At 40.0% G+C, this 18,475-nt stretch overlaps 1 protein-coding gene across 3 annotated transcripts in view; it reads right to left on the bottom strand.

Moving 5' to 3' along the window:
• RNF38 (ring finger protein 38) overlaps positions 1-18,475 on the bottom strand; it is a 144,487-nt gene that overhangs the window by 65,380 nt on the left and 60,632 nt on the right. For all 3 annotated transcript variants that reach the window (XM_044265352.1, XM_044265349.1, XM_044265350.1), the window contains one exon: positions 5,620-5,690. The gene's annotated coding sequence lies outside the window, so the exon portion shown is untranslated. Of the gene's footprint in view, positions 1-5,619; positions 5,691-18,475 lie in introns of those variants that run through there.

Genomic DNA, 18,475 nt, shown 5'->3' with positions numbered 1-18,475 from the left:
AATATCTGATTATTTACTGATTTACATATGCAGTTCATTTTCTACCCTTTTCACAAAAATATAAGCACCAGAAGAACAAGAACTTTCCTTGCTAGTCTTTTCATCACTCTATCTTGGTGACTCAACAGTGTCTGGCACACAGTAGGCACTTAATAAATACATACTGTATGAATAAATGCATAATAGCTTTCTAAAATGACCTAAAACTCTACAATTAAAGGCAGGTTAAATAAATTACCATGTATCCTTATGGTAGAACATTATGCAGCCATTTTAACTGATGTTCAAGTATATATAGTATGCAGATTATATTTCCCAAGATGACCATACATAGTAAATTCTCCCACCCTTCATTCTCTTCTTCTTATGTTGACATTACTCCCCAGTGGTGAGACTGAGGTTCCCACCTCTTGAATTTGGGCAGGCCTAGGACTATGCTGGAAGTGATGCTTTGTGACTTCTAAGCTAGGTCATAAAAGGCCCTAACAGCATCTGTCTGGTCCTCTTGTTGCAGTCACTCTTGCAATCAAGCTGCCAAGCTGTGAGGAAGCCCACACTACATTTAGGTGCTCAGGCCAAGGGTACCAGTTGAAGTACCAGCTGACAACCAGCATCAACCATCTAACATGCGATTGAGAACTTCAAGATGACTCCAGCCTCACCCTCCATCTGACTGCAACCATATGAGAACACCCGAAGCAAGAGCTACCTAGCTGAGCACCGGAAACCCCAGAATCATGAAAGATACAAGTGTTCTATACCAAATCAACTTTAGGGTCATTAATTACACAGTCATAGATAATCAGAGCAATTTAGTTTTATTTTAACCATGAAGAGAATGCAGACAGTGAGTTTTCTTATGAAATAATCTATCTCCATGTACTGTTCTTGCCCCTGTGCTTAAAAAAATACAATCTCCAAAAATAAAAGAGCTTTTTTTTTTTAAGATTTTATTTTATTCATTTATTTGACAGAGATCACAAGTAGGCAGAGAGACAGGCAGAGAGAGAGAAGGAAGCAGGCTCCCTGTAGAGCATAGAGCCCCACGTGGGGCTAGATCCCAGGACCCTGGGATCATGACCCAAGCCGAAGGGAGAGGCCCTAACCCACTGAGCCACCCAGGCGCCCCTGAAAGAGCTATTTAACTGACATTTTTTTAAACTGACCATAAGATTTGGAATGGCCAATGAGCATACAAAAAATCCTCCGCATACTTAGTCATTAGAGAAATGGAAATTAAAACACATCCATTATGAACAACCACTGAGATGTCGCACGTTGTATACAACGCCTACAATCTGAAAGACTACTGGAGAGTACTGGATGTAAACATGCAGATGTGAATAAAGTGGAACCCTCATGCATGTGCTGGAATGCACAATGCAGCCACTTTGCAAAACAGTTTAGTAGATCTTCAAAATGTAAACATATATCCTGTGCCCAAATGAACAAAAATGTACTTACACAAAAAATGTTCCTAGCAGTGTTATTCATAAGAACCAAAATAAGAAAACAGATCTATCAACTTGGGACTGTATAAATAAAATGTGTTAGATGCACACAATGGAATATTATTCACCCATAAAAAAGAATAGAAGAGTGATTCATGCTAAAACATAGACAAATCTTGAAATCATCATGCTAAGTGAAAGAAGCCAGAGACACAAAGGCCACATATTACATGATTCCACATATAAATGTGCAGAATAGGCAAATCCATTAAAACCTAAAGATCAGTGGTTGCCAGGAGCTGACAGAAGAAATAATGGACAGTGACTGCTAATGGGTATGGGTTTTTGAGTGAGGAATATTAAAACTGTTCTAAAATTAGATGGTGGAGATAGTTGTACAACTCTGAATATACTAATAGCCACTACTAACAAAAATGAAAGATATTTTTATACAAATATAACTTCAATTACTATTGTTATTACTAAATTCCAATTGTTACTTCTGGGTAGAGGGGTTAAAACTAGAGCCACATATCTTTTTAGAATCAACATGTAACTAAAAAAAAAAAAAAACACAAACTAAAGAATGTGAAAGATCAAGATTAAAAGAAAGTATACAGTCATGAAAGAAAAACCAGTAACACATTTCCTACCTTCCCTAAAAGCAGTCTGCATGGCATTATCTGTACACAAACTGGACTGATGCCTTCTCCCATGACAAATGGACCCTAAGGCTAACATAAGAAAGTTTTGTCTAGAAAAGACTTCTGCTCTGAGTAGCTCTGTTCACATACATGCCAATTTAGAAAGAATTCTCCCATTTCCCCATCTCAAGTGACCAGCCTTCCTGGAAGTGTTCCAGGCCACTCTGGGAAAGTGTACCATTGAGACTACAAATTAATTAATCTCGGGACACCTGGGTGGCTCAACTGGTTAAGTGTCTGCCTGGGGCTCAGGTCATGATCCCAGAGTCCTGGGATTTCTACCCCCACCCCCTATCTGGCTCTCTGCTCAACAGGGAGCCTACTTCTTCTCCCCGGCTTGTGCTCTCTCTCTCTTACAAGTAAATAAATAAAATCTTTTTTTAAAAAATTTTAATTTATCTCACCCCTGGTTCCATCCCCAGTCACACACAGATTAGTTAAATTGAGGCAGCTTTTGGGCGCCTGGGTGGCTCAGTGGGTTAGGCCGCTGCCTTCGGCTCAGGTCATGATCTCAGGGTCCTGGGATCGAGTCCCGCATCGGGCTCTCTGCTCAGCAGGGAGCCTGCTTCCCTCTCTCTCTCTCTGCCTGCCTCTCCATCTACTTGTGATTTCTCTCTGTCAAATAAATAAATAAAATCTTAAAAAAAAATTGAGGCAGCTTTTAAGAAAAATCACCTTTGGCTCCCAGAAGACCTGAGAAATGGATCATGCCTGAAAGTTAAGCGGGGTACAAAGCAAGGCATCAACATGTGTTTTGACAGTCTGTACAATCAGAATAGCTAAGCAAATATTTTACATGAATGGTACAGGGGACAGAAGATGTGTTCTAGACCCAGCACTACAGGGTGACTCCTAAACAGGTCATTTCTTCCAGTAGGGTCACAGCTTCCAAGTTTATTTCAAAAAAAGGGTTGAATTGGCTGTGCCTATAATCCCTTCAATTCTCAAAGTGAGAGAATGTATGTGTGAGTGTCTATGTCTGCACACACATTCAAGCGGTATGTATTGGGTAGCAGGTTCATTTTTGGTTTTGCGAAACGATTTGTTACAGAAAGAAGTCAGCAGCTGTGGCAAACATACAGATCTGATTTTTAAGCACACTGTTTTCCTCCCCAGAATAATGCCTGATGATCCCATTCAAAGCTGCATTCTATACTATCCAACTCTTTGTGGTTCTCATCCCACTTATTCTGCTGTACATTTTCTTTAATCCGCTGCACTTATTCTAACATAGTCTATTATTTACGTATTGTTTATTTTTATTGTCTGCTCACCAGCTAGACTGTACACTCATGAAAAACAGCAATCTTTGTTTTGTATTCTGATATCTGTTTCCTAAGTGCCTACTCACATAGATGCCAATCAATACATTTGACTGAGCCAGCTGAGTATAAATACACAGTCAAAAGACAAATACAGGGGCGCCTGGGAGGCTCAGCGGGTTAAGCCTCTGCCTTCAGCTCAGGTCATGATCTCAGGGTCCTGGGATCGAGCCCCACATCAGGCTCTCTGCACAGCGGGGAGCCTGCTTCTTCTTCTCTCTCTGCCTGCCTCTCTGCCTACTTGTGATCTCTCTCTCTCTCTGTGTCAAATGAATAAATAAAATCTTTAAAAGAAAAAAAGACAAATCCATTCTTTCCATTTCCCTCTGGGAAACAATCGTTAGTATACACACTCCAAGCAGGAAAGGGAAAAGCAGTTTCTCACAATTCTTTGAGAACTGGGCTGATCAAGTGACCAAAGTCCGTAAGTTCTCTTCCCCCTCCCCACATATTTTGGAAAAAAATCTCATCTCCTAAAAAGCACAAAACTGGTCATACAAAGATTCAGAAATTAGAAGCAAATACACTTTAAAGTAGCTGCCAACTTTTTCGTAGAGGTGGATAGAAAGCTCATCTCCAGACCCCTGAACCTGGAGACAGAACAGAGCACAGTCTGGCATCACCACCACAAATGAACAAACGGAGAAAGGCATATTATACTAAGCAGGGGAAAGAAAACTTAACCCAAACACATCTTCACAATTACAAAGCACAAATGTATGCAATATTAAGGGCCTAAAGCGATTCTGTCTTTCCCGCCATCATCTTTCATTTTCCAATGCTCCCATCTACAATCTGGAGTATACTGAATTTTACAGCACCAACTGTATAGTCTAGTATAGTCTCTTTCAGTGGCTTGCTTCTAAAATAAGTTAAAAGTTAAATCCATGCCTCTGGATTACTGTAATAATAAAAGAGACTCTGGAATGCTAAAAGCATACCTCTCTCTGTAAACAGACTGAAATCTGTCTGAGCAAAACTCACAAAGACAGAGATGAACGCACAGAACAAAGAAAGCCATTTGGAAAATCCCAATGACCAACCAACTTCTTGATCTAGCTCCAACAGGATGAGGGAGGAGGCTCTTGATTAAAACAGCAGAGAAAAGGATCACTTGGATCGGTCTGCCTGGGAAAACTACCAAGGGAGTGATACATTCCTGCATGTAAGACACAGGAAATGGGAGGGAAGCCACTGGAAACTGATTATGGAAAAGACTAAATTTAAGCCCATCCAACATCAGCAGCCAGATGTTCCAAGCACCAAGCCCACATTAGTATCTACTCCAAGGGCTGGGCCATCAAGGGCGCTGATGAGTACTGGAAAGCCCCCAAGATCAGATTTCTTTAGAGAAGAAACAAAACACCAAAATGAAACAAAACTACCAACGGTTTGGACCTGATTTTAAAAACAACCCCCCCCTAAAAAGGGGGCCCAAAGCAGGTTTCTTGGGCATGAAACAAACAGGTTCTGTTCTCAATCCTTGCCATTAAATTGGGTTTTGGATATAGAGAAAAAAAGTATGAGAAGAAAGCATAACCAAACACAATCAACTACAAAAACAAACCAAACTGAAATGGCTAAGATATTTCAAACTACAAACAGACATAAATTCCTGAGATAATTAGCAGTGTTGGGAGCACCTGTTCATATACTAAGATAATCCTCTCAATCTGTGCACGAAAAGAGGAAGCCGAGTGACGGAAACAAAGGGTAAAAAAATGAAGAGTTTATGGGGCGCCTGGGTGGCTCAGTGGGTTAAGCCTCTGCCTTCAGCTCAGGTCATGATCTCAGGATCCTGGGATCAAGCCCCTCATCGGGCTCTCTGCTCAGCAGGGAGCCTGCTTCCCCCGTCTCTCTGCCTGCCTCTCTGCCTACTTGTGGTCTCTCTTTCTCTCTGTCCAAAATAAATAAAATCTTAAAAAAAAAAAAAATGAGGAGTTTATCAAGAGTCTAGCCCACCACCTCAAAATTATGCTCAAGTATTCTGGAACAGTCTAATAATATGACACATAAACCAGGAAGGCCCTGGATTTCAACATGGTACACACCCTCCTGGCCCTATGTCCAGTTATGCAAATGAATCCAACAATAAAGGGCAGCATGCATTTTCACCATGATAGACATCAACACAGACCTCACCTTGTCACTGTCATCATGACAAATGTGGTCGTGATGGATGGACTGGCACTGAAAAGAAGCACCAACACTACCTACAAGAAAAAGGGAGGAAAAGTTAAGATGCAGTAAGTCCTCACATTTAAACTGTTCTTCCAATTAAAGGTGGTTTTATATCTATTATCCCATCTAATCCTCAACAATATTCACAAGTAGGCTGGATAGGGATTATTATTCACGCAGTTTAATTAAGCAAAACAAAACAGAGAGGCTAACTTGAACAAAGTAGTAGTCAGTGAAGTGGGTCTGAAACTAGCTCTCGTTGTTCAAACTCCTTATTCACCATTTTCTACTATACTGAGCAGTTTAGCTTTCAAAGGCCACCTAAATCAGCATAACAGCTTTTTTAATAAGGCAAACCTTTCTAGAGGGCGCCTGGGTGGCTCAGCTGGTTAAGCAACTGCCTTCGGCTCAGCTCATGATCCTGAGTCTGGGGATGGATTCCTGCATGGGGCTCCCAGCTCCACAGGGAGTCAGCTTCTCCCTCTGGGACCTTCTCCTCTTTCAAGTGCTCTCTCTCTCTCTCTTTCTCACTCAAATAAATAAATAAAATCAAAAGAAAGAAAGAAAGATAGATAGATATATACCCCTCTTCAGACTACACAAACTTTCTCTGAGGAAAAAAGATTACCCCATAAATTCTTAGTATACAGATAATACAATCTAATACACAATCATATAAGATTACAAATAAGTTACTGCCTTAAAAGTATGTATTTTAATAGACGTATTTGTTAATTTAAAGAACTATCTCCTAATAGTAACTTGCTTTTAATAGCGATATTTCTAACAATAGGAAAACAAATGTTTATTCAATAAATGATTAAAACAACTAACTAATCATTTGAAAAAGTTTTGGTTCTTATGTCAAACCATACAGAAAATGGTGGCTCAAAGATATAGGCAAATATAAAAAAATAGTAAGTCAGTTTTAAAAGAAAGTGCAGACTAAAAAAAAGAAAAAAGAAAAAAAGGAAAATACGGACTTGAAATATAATCTTGGAGTAAGAAAACCCTTTTGAAAGACAGCCAAAACAAAAACTACAAATAAAATGTTAGCAGGCATGACTATCTACCTCAGATGAGCAAAATCCCTTCTCCTCAAGCATGAGAATTTGACTTAGGGATAATCCCTGTTAACCTGATTAAAACAATATGCCACATACGTGACTTGGGAACATTGCTTATGATGGAAATTGCCAAACTAGAAAGCTGCATCTGGACTAGAAGTACAACAGACACTTAGTAGGAAGTCAGGTTTTTGAGCTTCTCTGGGTCTGGTGACATGTAATGAAGGCATGTCCCTTGCAGAGGATCCTGGAAACTATGCCTTTGGAGTTCTCTACAGCACCAAAATGTGCATAACATTTTTCTGAATTTAAATTTTCAAAAGAGCACTTTGGAGAATATGAACTGCTACATGGACTACTGCAAGGACTCCCACTATTTTTCTTTTTTTAAGATTTTATTTTTAAGTAATCTCTATATCCAATGTGGGGCTTGAACTCAAAACGCCAAGATCAAGAGTCCCACGCTTTACCAACTGAGCAAGCCAGGTGATCCCGGACTCTCACTATCTTACGTACAGTTTCTGTCCTAAATCCTCCTGAAGAAAGTGGTACCAAGTGAGACCTACGGTGGTTTTTCCAGTCTGGTAAACCTAAGATATCCCACTGCTACCTACCATATTCTGTAAAATTTACCATGCCATCAATTCAGATGTCCAACTATTTCATGTGCAACTGAGAATGCTACCAACTAAACTTTGACACGTTTTTAAATTAAACATTTTTTATTTCACACTTACTGAAATAACTTTTAAAGGTAGATTTTTATTATATATTATTATTATGTGCTGATAAAAAGAAAATCATGTCAGAATGGCTAAGATCAAAAACTCAAGAAATAACAAATGGTGAGGATGTGGGGGGGAAAATCCTCATGCACCATTGGTAGGAATCCAAGTTGGGACATCACTATAGAAAACAGTATGGGGGCTCCTCAAAAAATTAAAAATAGGGGCACCTGGGTGGCTCAGTCAGTTAAGTGCCTGCCTTCAGCTCAGGTGCTGATCTCAGGGTCCTAGAACTGAGCCCCATGTCTGGCTTCCCTGCTCGGCACGGAGTCTGCTTCTCCCCGTCACTCTACCCCCTACCCCTGGCCTGTGGGCTCTCTCTCAAATAACTAAATCTTTAAATAAACAAACAAATAAAAACCTTCAACACATATTACTCAAGATGGATCACAGAACTAAATGTAAAACAAAATTATAAAACTTACAGAAGATAACAAAGGAGTAAATCCAAGAGACCTTAGGTTTAACAATGAGTTTTTAGGTACAACAACAAAAGCATAATCTATGAAAGAAAAAAAATGGTAAGATGGACTTTGTTAAAATTAACTTCTCCTCTATGAAAGACTAATTTAGAGAATAAATATACAAACAAAAAGCCAAAACTGGTAGAAAATATCTGTAAAATCCATGTCTGGTAAAGGACTGGTATCTAGAAGTATTCTAAGAACTCAAAACTTGGGACGCCAGAGTGGCTCAGCAGGTTGGGCCTCTGCCTTCGACTCACATCATGGTCTCAGGGTCCTAGGATGGAGTCCCGCATCATCGGGCTCTCTGCTCAGTGGGCAGCCTGCTTCCCCCCACTCTCTGCCTGCCTCTCTGCCTACTTGTGCTCTCTCTCTGCCAAATAAAAAAAAAAAAACAAACCTCAAAACTCAACAATAAGAAAACATACAACCAATTTTAAAATGGGCAGGGTTTCTCTTTGACCCCTGGTCCCGAATATCAGAACTCAATCCTTCGCTACTACTGGAAAAAAGAAGCATCCGAGAAGTGAAAGAATGCACAAAACTACAGCTTCCCCTCCCCAGCTGTCCCTGCCCCATAAGACAAAGAGGTAGACAGACTGCTCAAACTGAATTCCTGAAGAATAAAAACAGGTCTTAACACAGCTATGGGTAAGCTAATCAGAAAAAGAAGTACACAGCAGCAAAAGAAAAAACAAGGGGGCCAATTTTTAAAACTTGAAAGAATCTAGTAGAGAATAAACCAAACATACTGTGTTAGTGATAGTGCTTACAATGAGTTTTCTGGTTCTTTTCAAAGGCATTTTACAAAATTATTATTCTGACTCAAGAACCTACCCTGCTACCCATAGGCAGAGAAGGGGCCAGGGGGCCAAAGTGACAGTATGCTCCCAGGCAGACTTGGCTTGTTCTTCCACCTGGTGGCCCATTCAATGGTCTGCGCTACCAACATTACAGTTCTCACTCTAGGTTCTTAACTTGGGACCCAAGACTTTTATGGGAATAAAATTTTATCTTTATTATTATTAATTTAATATCAAATAGAAAAATTCATTCTCTTACGAATCTAGCAACAAATCACAGTCAAATTGACAGTATTCGTGACTCCAATGGTAATAAAAACCACATATATTTTCATATAATAGTTGTTGCACGTAAACTGAAATGTTACACATATCAATACTTTGAGGTTTTGTGATTTTTTTTTCCACACATACCACTATTTTGAATTTATGACAGCTACTAGGAACACTGCTAAAATATGTTATCTAAATGCATTAATAAAGAGGCAAATATACTTTTACTGCAAATTAGCTTTCATTGTTTTGACAACCACATTCCAGCATAACTTATTTTCTTTGTAATCTCATGCATTTTACTTTATGCAATTAAAAATATTCTCCTGGTAAGGGGCCTAATAAACTTCATCTGACTACCAAAGGAGTCCAAGCACACAACAAAAATAGTTAAAAATCCTATTTTAGCCAGCAAAACTTGCTGGGCCCAGGAGAACAAACCACATCAGAAGCTTTGTAAGGGAAAAGAGACATGGAACATCCTGAGGGGAGTAAAAAAAAAAAAAATGTAGGAAGGTGAAGGAAGAGAAAAGAAATGAAGATTAGGGGCACCTGGGTGGATCAGTTGATCATCTGACTCTTGGTTTCATTTCAGGTCACAATCTCAGCATTGTAGGATCAAGCCCATCATCAGAATCCCCCCTTAGTGGGGAGTCAGCTTAAGTTTCTCTCCCTCTGCTCACCACCCTCCCCCCAACTGCACAAGTGCACACACTCAATCACTCTCTAAAATCAATAAATCTTTAAAAAAAAAAAAAAGGAAAGGAATGAAGATTAAAGTCAGGGTATGAAGCCCAACGTTTAGAACTAGGGGACATAGAGAGGTCAAAGGTGAAACAGTGAAATGAAGTAGAGAAGTTTCAGAGCAACTGCCAAGAATGTGAGCTACTGCTTTAATCCACAGAAGTAGGTAGTAATGTAAAGCAAAGACACTATTTGCCATGTTGCCAGAGACCACCACACTACCAGAGATCCATTAGTCAAGGTGGCCCTGGGTGGCTCAGTTGGTTAAGTGGCTGACTCTTGATCTCAGCTCAGCTCTTGATCTCAGGGTTGTGAGTTCAAGCCCTGCACTGAGCTTCTCAATGGGTGTGAAGCCAGGAAAAAAAAAAAAAAAATCCAGTACTCAATTCTGAATCCTCATTTTTCTTGATCTAGTCACAGCAACTGACTCACTTGATTCTACTCTCCTTGAAACCCTTTTCCTCACTTGGCCTCACGGAAGGAAACGTCCCACATTACTGACTGCCAACATCTCAGTCCTATTTGCTAGATTCTCTTCATCTCCCCAATTTCTATGGAATGTTCCAAAGATTAATCCTCCAACTTCAATTTCTATCTGTATTTACTCCTTTTGTGATCCCAACTAGTCCCATTGGCTATATCCCCAAACCCTGACTCCCCCACCTCCCATGGCAAGGAAATCTAGATTTCTATATCCTTCTCTCTACTCAAGTATCACTTAGATGTCTAACTAGCATCTCACACATAACTCGCTCAAAATTGAGCTCTTGATCTTCCCCTCCAAAATTACCCCTCCTCCAGTTTCAGGAAATGACAAAACTATTCACCAGCTACTCTGCCAAAACCCTTGGCATCATCCTCAACTCCTCTCTTTCACTCATATCCCACATTTGATCCATTAGCAAATCCTGTTGGCACTTTCAAAATATGCCTGAAAGATAACTACTTCATATATTCTCCACTGCTACTACCTAAGTTAAAGCCTAGACTGAAGCAATAGCTTAACCGGTCTCCTTAGCTCCACTCCTTCCCTATGAACTTTCCTTACATCCCCCAGCACCAAATCTGTTCTCTATACAATGGCATGAATGACCCTTTAATGACAGATCCTGTCATTCTTCCTCTGAAAACTTTGGTTCCTCCTCTCACACAAAATAAAATCCGAAGTCCTTATACCCTTATACCTAAACATCTACAAGGTCCCACATGACCTGACTAACCTATACCTGTCTGATCTTATCTCCCACCACAATTCCTTTCCTAAAAGGGGAAATTAAAACACAGTAAACACACACAGCAAATTATACTACAATGTAATACACTTAAAACACTGCCAAAGACCACTGTTCTTTGTAGGCAGTAAAATGGCTTTAGTCCCAGGCCTATCCGGAACTCACATTCCCCTTTGTTGACACTCAGCATGATTTTCCAAATGACAAGTTCTCAAAAGGATATCTGGAATGTAAGTGAGACTCTTCTACACACTGCTTCGGGGAGATGGGGGAGGTTATACTGAGTTTGTGAAATACAACAATCTTCTTATATAAACATCAGCAGAAAAACACTGTTGAGACATATTCCTTGAAATTTGGACATAAAAAAACAAGACGCATTAAACCACGAAACCAAACTACACAGACTTGGGTGAAGGATGCACTTATCTTGAAAGGTGGGTAGCTCTTTAAGTTGTAATAAAAGTGTGGCATTTTGAGCACTGTGAGGATTATTCCTCAGTGCATACATCTGAGATGGGGGTTTGCATTATTTAATGCAGAAATATAAAGTGGGCTCCTCTTAAAACTTCCTAGACTCAACAGCTAGCTGCCTGTCACCTCAGAAATGAAGATTTGAGGGTTTTAATTAAAACAGAGGTTTCAAAGTCAAGGGGATGAAAAATACAGCACAAAGAATATAGTTAGTGGCATTGTAACAGCATTGTATGGTGACAGATGGTAGCTACACTTGTGAGCAGAGCACAGCACAGAGACTTGTCAAATCGTTAAACTATATACCTGAGACTAAATCAACGCATGTCAACTGTACTTCAATAAAAATATTAGTAAAATGTGCACTTGTTTAGATTTTTATTCATAAAGAATTTTCCAGATCTAACACTTTATGCTGAGAGGGATATTTTTTAAAACTACTTTTGGGGCACCTGGGTGGCTCAGTCCATTAAGTGTCCCACTCTGGATTTCAGCTCAGGTCGTGATCTCAGCATTGCGAGATCAAGCCCAGAATCAGGCTACAAAGTGGGTGTGGAGCTTGCTCATTATTCCCTCTCTCCCTCTATCTCTGCCCCTCCCCCAAAATAGGTAAAAATTACTCTTGAATTTATTAATGTATTCATTTGCCAACAAGGAACTAACCTGTGGTCAAAGCCTAACAGTTTAAAATAAAAAATAAAGTATTTCTCTTTTAATAATAAGTAAAATATGCTTTCAAAATGAAACAAAAAAGGGGGCTCCTGGTGGCTCAGTTGGTTGAGCAACTGACTCTTGATTTCAGCTCAGATCATTATTTCAGGGCCATTTCAGGGTCAGAGGATTGAGCCCTGATTTGACTCCACCCTCAGAAGGAAGTCCACTGGAGATTCTCTCCCTCTCCCACTGCCCCCCCTTAATGTGCTCTCACACTCTCTCCCTCTCAAATAAATAAATCTCTCAAAAAATTGAACAAAAATAAAATATAAAAAGTTGAACAAAAGACAAAACTAAATGAAATAAAAATGAAGGTCTGAGGCACGTCCAAATTGGCAGAGGAATAGGAGACCTTAGTTTCGTCTGGTCCCAGGAAATCAGCTAAATAGCTATCAACTCATTCTGAACACCTGTGAAATCAACTAGCAATCTAGGAAAATAGCTGCAACTCTGCAAACAGAAAAGCGACCACATTCTGCAAGGTAGGAGGTGTGGAGAAGTGAATCCCTGGCGATAAATGGGAAGATAAACTGCAGAAGAAAGGAGCCTCCATCAGCTGGCACTAGAAAATGATACAGCAGGAGAGCAGAAAATCAGAACTCTCAGAACTGATCCAGTGAGGCAAGTAGTTGCCAGAAAGGCACTCAGGAAGCAAAGCAGGGACTAAAGCCTAGGTGGGACAGTGTGGTCTAAAGATACTCAGGGTCACAGGAAGACTGGGGGTACCTGGGTGCAACAGAGTTCCCAGGCACTGGAGGCAGGAAGCGGGCTGCAATCAGCGAGCCCAGAAATGGGCTCCCAGCTCAGGGTTGCCATAAACCACAAACCGTGGCATGGTCAGTGGGTGGACTGCACTTTGAGCAGAGGCCCAGCAAGCAGCAGAACCCTCGAAACCCCCTTTTCCCTGGGAGGAGCTGTGCAGGAGTGCACCAAAGAAGTCTACAGCGGTTGAAGACTCAACAGGGGGTCTTGTGTGTGAGACAGAAACACTTGGTCACAGGCTGGGTGAGCAAGGAGTGTGGACAGAGACCAGGGAGACAGGAGTGACTGACTTTTCTCTGAGGGCATACTGAAGAGTAGGGCCCCAAGATTTCACCTCCCGGCTGGAGATTGGGAAACTGCCATTTTCATTCTGATCTTCTAAAGCTGTGCGAAAAGCCTTCAGGGAACAAAAGCCACCAAGAGCAAACCGGAACAGATTACTTAGCCTGGGCCCTTGGCAATGGTGTACAGTCCTGAGAATCAGTATGACAGGCCCCTCCCCAAGATGATCAGCAAGAACATCCAGCTAAGACCAAGGTTACCAATCACTGAGAATTGCAAAACTCTATCGCTAGGGGAAAAGAGCATATAGAATTCATGTTTTTCCCCCCATGATTCTTTGTCTCTCAATGTTTTTTCCTTTTTCCTTTTTCAACCAGTTTCTTCTTTTATCAACTTTTTAAAATCTTTTTTAAATTTTCATTTTTATAGTTATAGCCTATCCTTCCACTGTATTTAATTTAATTTTGTATATATCTAAGCTTTCTTTCTTTATAATTTTGGGATACAAGTTCTTCTAACAGACCAGTTATACACCCAAAACCTAGTGTATGGCTCTCTATTCTTCTCACCTGTATGATCATATTCTTTTATTTTTCCCCTTCATTTTCTTTTTTTTGTTTCATTAAAGTCTTTTTAAATTTTTATCTTTAGAGTTATACTTCACCCTTTCAATGTATTTATTTATTTATTTATTTATTTCAGTGTAACAGTATTCATTATTTTTGCACCACACCCAGTGCTCCATGCAATCCGTGCCCTCTCTAATACCCACCACCTGGTTCCCCCAACCTCCCATCCCCAACCCCTTCAAAACCCTCAGATTGTTTTTCAGAGTCCATAGTCTCTCATGGTTCACCTCCCCTTCCAATTTCCCTCAACTCCCTTCTCCTCTCCATCTCCCCTTGTCCTCCATGCTATTTGTTATGCTCCACAAATAAGTGAAACCGTAAGATAATTGACTCTCTCTGCTTGACTTATTTCACTCAGCCTAATCTCTTCCAGTCCTGTCCATGTTGCTACAAAAGTTGGGTATTCGTCCTTTCTGATGGAGGCGTAATACTCCATAGTGTATATGGACCACATTTTCTTTATCCATTCGTCCACTGAAGGGCATCTTGGTTCTTTCCACAGTCTGCCGACCGTGGCCACTGCTGCTATAAACATTGGGGTACATATGGCCCTTCTTTTCACTCTATCTGTATCTTTGGGGTAAATACCCAGTAGTGCAATTGCCTTTCAATGTATTTTATTTTTATATTTTGTATTTTGTATATATAGGTTTTTCTTTCTTTACAATTTTGAGGTGTAGTTTCTTCTTTTAAAAAAAAAAAACACAACCAAAATACATCAGGATATAGTATATTGCCCTGCTCTGTCCAACTGTCTATCTATATTCCTTTTTCTTCCTTTCTTTTTTGTCTTTACTTTTCATTTTTACAGCTACATTCTATCCTTTCACTGTATTTAATTTTATTTTTGCATATATTTATTTTGAGATCCAGTTTTCTAACAAACGGACCAATATATACACTCCTGTGTGTATCCATATCCACATACCAATACACATGTCCAGTGTATTGCTCTATTCTGTCCAGGTGTCTGATTATATTATCTTTTTTTAAGGAGCAAGAAGTGTGCTGGGCCCATATTATCTTTTTTATCTTTTTTATATTTTATTCTTTGGTTTCATGACTCTTCTGATTTGTTTAGTGTATATTCCTCTGGGGTTCTTGTTGCTGTTATATTCTTTGGTTCTCTTGTTCATCTATTCATCTCTGGATAGAATGACAAGGTAAAAAAAACTCACCTGAAAAAAGAGAACAAGAGGGACACCAGGGTGCTCAGTGGGTTAAACTCCTGCCTTTGACTCAGGATCAAGTCCTGGCTCAGCAGGGAGCAGGCTTTTCCCTCTCCTCCCTGCTCCTGCTCTCTCCCACTATTCTATCTCTCCAATAAATAAATAAAAATATTAAAAAAAAAAAAAACAAGACACAGTACACTACCAGTAACCTAATCGATATGGGTATAAGATGGCATAAAATGTCAGAACTAGAGTTCAGACTAATGGTTATAAAGATACCACCTGGGCTTGAAAACAGCACAGAAGACACCAGAGAATCCCCTTCTGGAGAAATAAAAGAACCAAAATCTAATCAAGTCAGAATCAAAAGGTTATTAACGAGATGCAATAAAAATGGAGACCCTAACTCCTAGGATAAATGAGGCAGGAGAATTAGTGATATAGAAGACAACATGATTAAGATTAAAGAAGCTGAGAGGGATGCGTGGGTGGCTCAGTCAGTTAAGTAGCTGCCTTTGGCTCAGGTCATGATCCCGGGGTCCTGGGATCGAGTCCCGCATTGGGCTCCTTTCCCTGCGGGGAGCCTGCTTCTCTCTCTCTCTCTGCCTCTGCCTGCCTCTCTGCCTACTTGTGATCTCTGCTTGTCAAATAAATAAATAAAATCTTTAAAAAAAAAAAAAAAGCAAATGAGAAAAAGAAAGATAAACCACTGGACAACAAGAGGAGAGTTCGAGAGATAAGTGATACCATAAAAGAGAAACAGTATTAGAATAATTGGGACCCCAGAAGAAGAGGAAAGAGAGGGGGTGCCAAAGGTACACTGGAGCAAATTACAGCCAAGAACTTCCCTATTCTGGTGAAAGAATCAGGCATCCATGTCCAGAGAACCCAATCCGTAAAATAGGTCATACCAAAATATATTATAGTGAAACACCCAAAATCTCAGAGACAAAAAGCTCAGGGTGCAAAAGGTCCATAACCTGTAAGAGTAGAAACATTAGACTGGCAGCAGACCTATCTACAGAGACCTGGCAGGCCAGAAAGGACTGGCATAATATATTCAGGGTGCTAAATGAGAAACATATGCAACCAAGAATACTTTATCCAGCTAGGATATCATTCAAAATAGAAGGAGAGATAAAAAGCTTCCAGGAAAAACAGAAACTACAAGAATTTGTGATCACCAAAGCAGCCCTACAAGAAATATTAAAAGGGATCCTCTAAACAAAGAGAGAGCCCAAAAACAAACATAGACCAGAAAGGAAAAGAGACAAGACACAGTAACAGTGACTTTACAGGTAATACAATGGCATCAAATTCCTATCTTTCAATAGTTACTCTGAATGTAAATGAGTTAAATGCCCCAATCAAAACACACAAGGTATCAGACTGGATAAAAAAGTAAGACCCATCAATATGCTGCGAGAGACTCATCTGAGACCCAAAGACATACCAATTTTAAGGTGAGGGGGGTGGAAAACCATTTATCATGCTAAAGGACATCGAAAGAAAGCTGGGCTGGCAATCCTTATATTAGACAAATTAGATTTTAAACCAAGACTGTAATAAGAAATGAGGAAGGGCACTGTATCATACTTAGAGGGCCTATCCAACAAGAAGATCTAACAACTGTAAATATTTATGTCCCTAATGGGAGCAGCCAATTATATAAAGCAATTAACAAAAAAATTAAAGAAACACATCGATAATAATACACTAACAGTGGGGGACTTTAACACCCCCATCAATGCAATGGACAGATCACCAATGCAGAAGATCAACAAGGTTTGTTTTTTGGTTTTTTTTTTTAAAGATTTTTATTTATTTATTTGACAGAGAGAGATCACAAGTAGGCAGAGAGGCAGGCAGAGAGAGAGGAAGGGAAGCAGGCTCCCTGCTGAGCAGAGAGCCCGATGTGGGACTTGATCCCAGGACCCTGAGATCATGACCTGAGCCGAAGGCAGCAGCCTAACCCACTGAGCCACCCAGGCGCCCCAGAAGATCAACAAGGTTTTGAAACAAGGGCTTTGATTAACACACTGGACCAGATGGACTTCACAGATATATTCAGAACATTCCACCCTAAAGCACATTCTTCTCTGGTGCACATGGAATAGTCTCCAGAATAGATCATATCCTGGGTCACAAATCAGGTCTCAACCAGTACCAATAGATTAGGATTCTTCCCTACATATTTTTCAGACTACAATGCTTTGAAACTGGAACTCAATCACAAGAGGAAATTTGGAAAGAACTCAAATACATGGAGGCTAAAGAGCATCCTATTAAAGAATGAATGGGTCAACCAGGAAATTAAAGAATTTTAAAATTCATGGGAACAAATGAAAAGGAAAACACAACTGTTCAAAACCTTTGGGAAAGGTTTAGGAAAGGCAGTCCTAAAAGGGAAGTATATAGCAATACAAGCCTTTCTCAAGAAACAAAAAAGGTCTCAAATACACAACGAAACCTTACACTTAATAGGAGAGAAAGAACGGAAACTAAAGCCTAAAGCCAGCAGGAGAAGAGAAATAATAAAGATTAGAGCAGAAACCAGTGAAATAGAAACCAAAAGAATAGAACAAATCAACGAGGGATGCCTGGGTGGCTCAGTTGGTTGGACAACTGCCTTCGGCTCAGGTCATGATCTCGAGTCCCGCGTCGGGATCCCAGCTCCACGGGGAGTCTGCTTCTCTCTCCGCCCTTCTCCTCACTCATGCTCTCTCTCCCTGTCTCTCTCAAAAATAAATAAATAAATAAATAAAATCTTTAAAAAAAAAAAAAAAAGAACAGATCAACGAAGCTGGGAGGAGGAGAAATCACAAGCAACACTGAAGAAATACCAACAGTTATAAGAATATATTATGATATATGGCTCTGTCGGTTAAGCAACTGACTTAAGCTCAGGTCCTGATCTCAGGGACCTGGGATAAAACCTTGTATGAGGCTCCTTGCTCTGGAGGGGACCTGCTTCTCCCCCTCTGCCTGCCACTCCCCCTACTTGTGCTTGCTCTCTCACTCTCTCTCTGACAAATAAAATCTTAAAAAAACAAAAACAAACAAAACAAACAAACAAACAAAAAAAATATATATATATATATCCAACAAATTAGACAATCTGGAAGAAATGGATCCATTCCTAGAGATGTATAAAATACCAAAACTGAACAAGGAAGGGAGCACTTGGGTGGCTCAGTCATTAAGCATCTGCCTTTGGTTCAGGTCATGATCGCAGGGTCCTAAGATCAAGACCCACATTGGGCTCCCTTCTCAGCAAGAAGCCTACTATCCTTCTCCCATTTCCTCTGTTTGTGTTCCTGTTCTCGCTGTCTCTCTCTCTCACAGTCAAATAAATAAAATCCTTTAAAAAAAAAACCTGAACCATGAAGAAACAAAACCTGAACAGACCCATAACA

Source organism: Neovison vison, chromosome 9 (assembly GCF_020171115.1).
Source record: "Neovison vison isolate M4711 chromosome 9, ASM_NN_V1, whole genome shotgun sequence".
Lineage (NCBI taxonomy): Eukaryota > Metazoa > Chordata > Mammalia > Carnivora > Mustelidae > Neogale > Neogale vison.
This window is presented reverse-complemented; position numbering and strand designations above follow the sequence as displayed.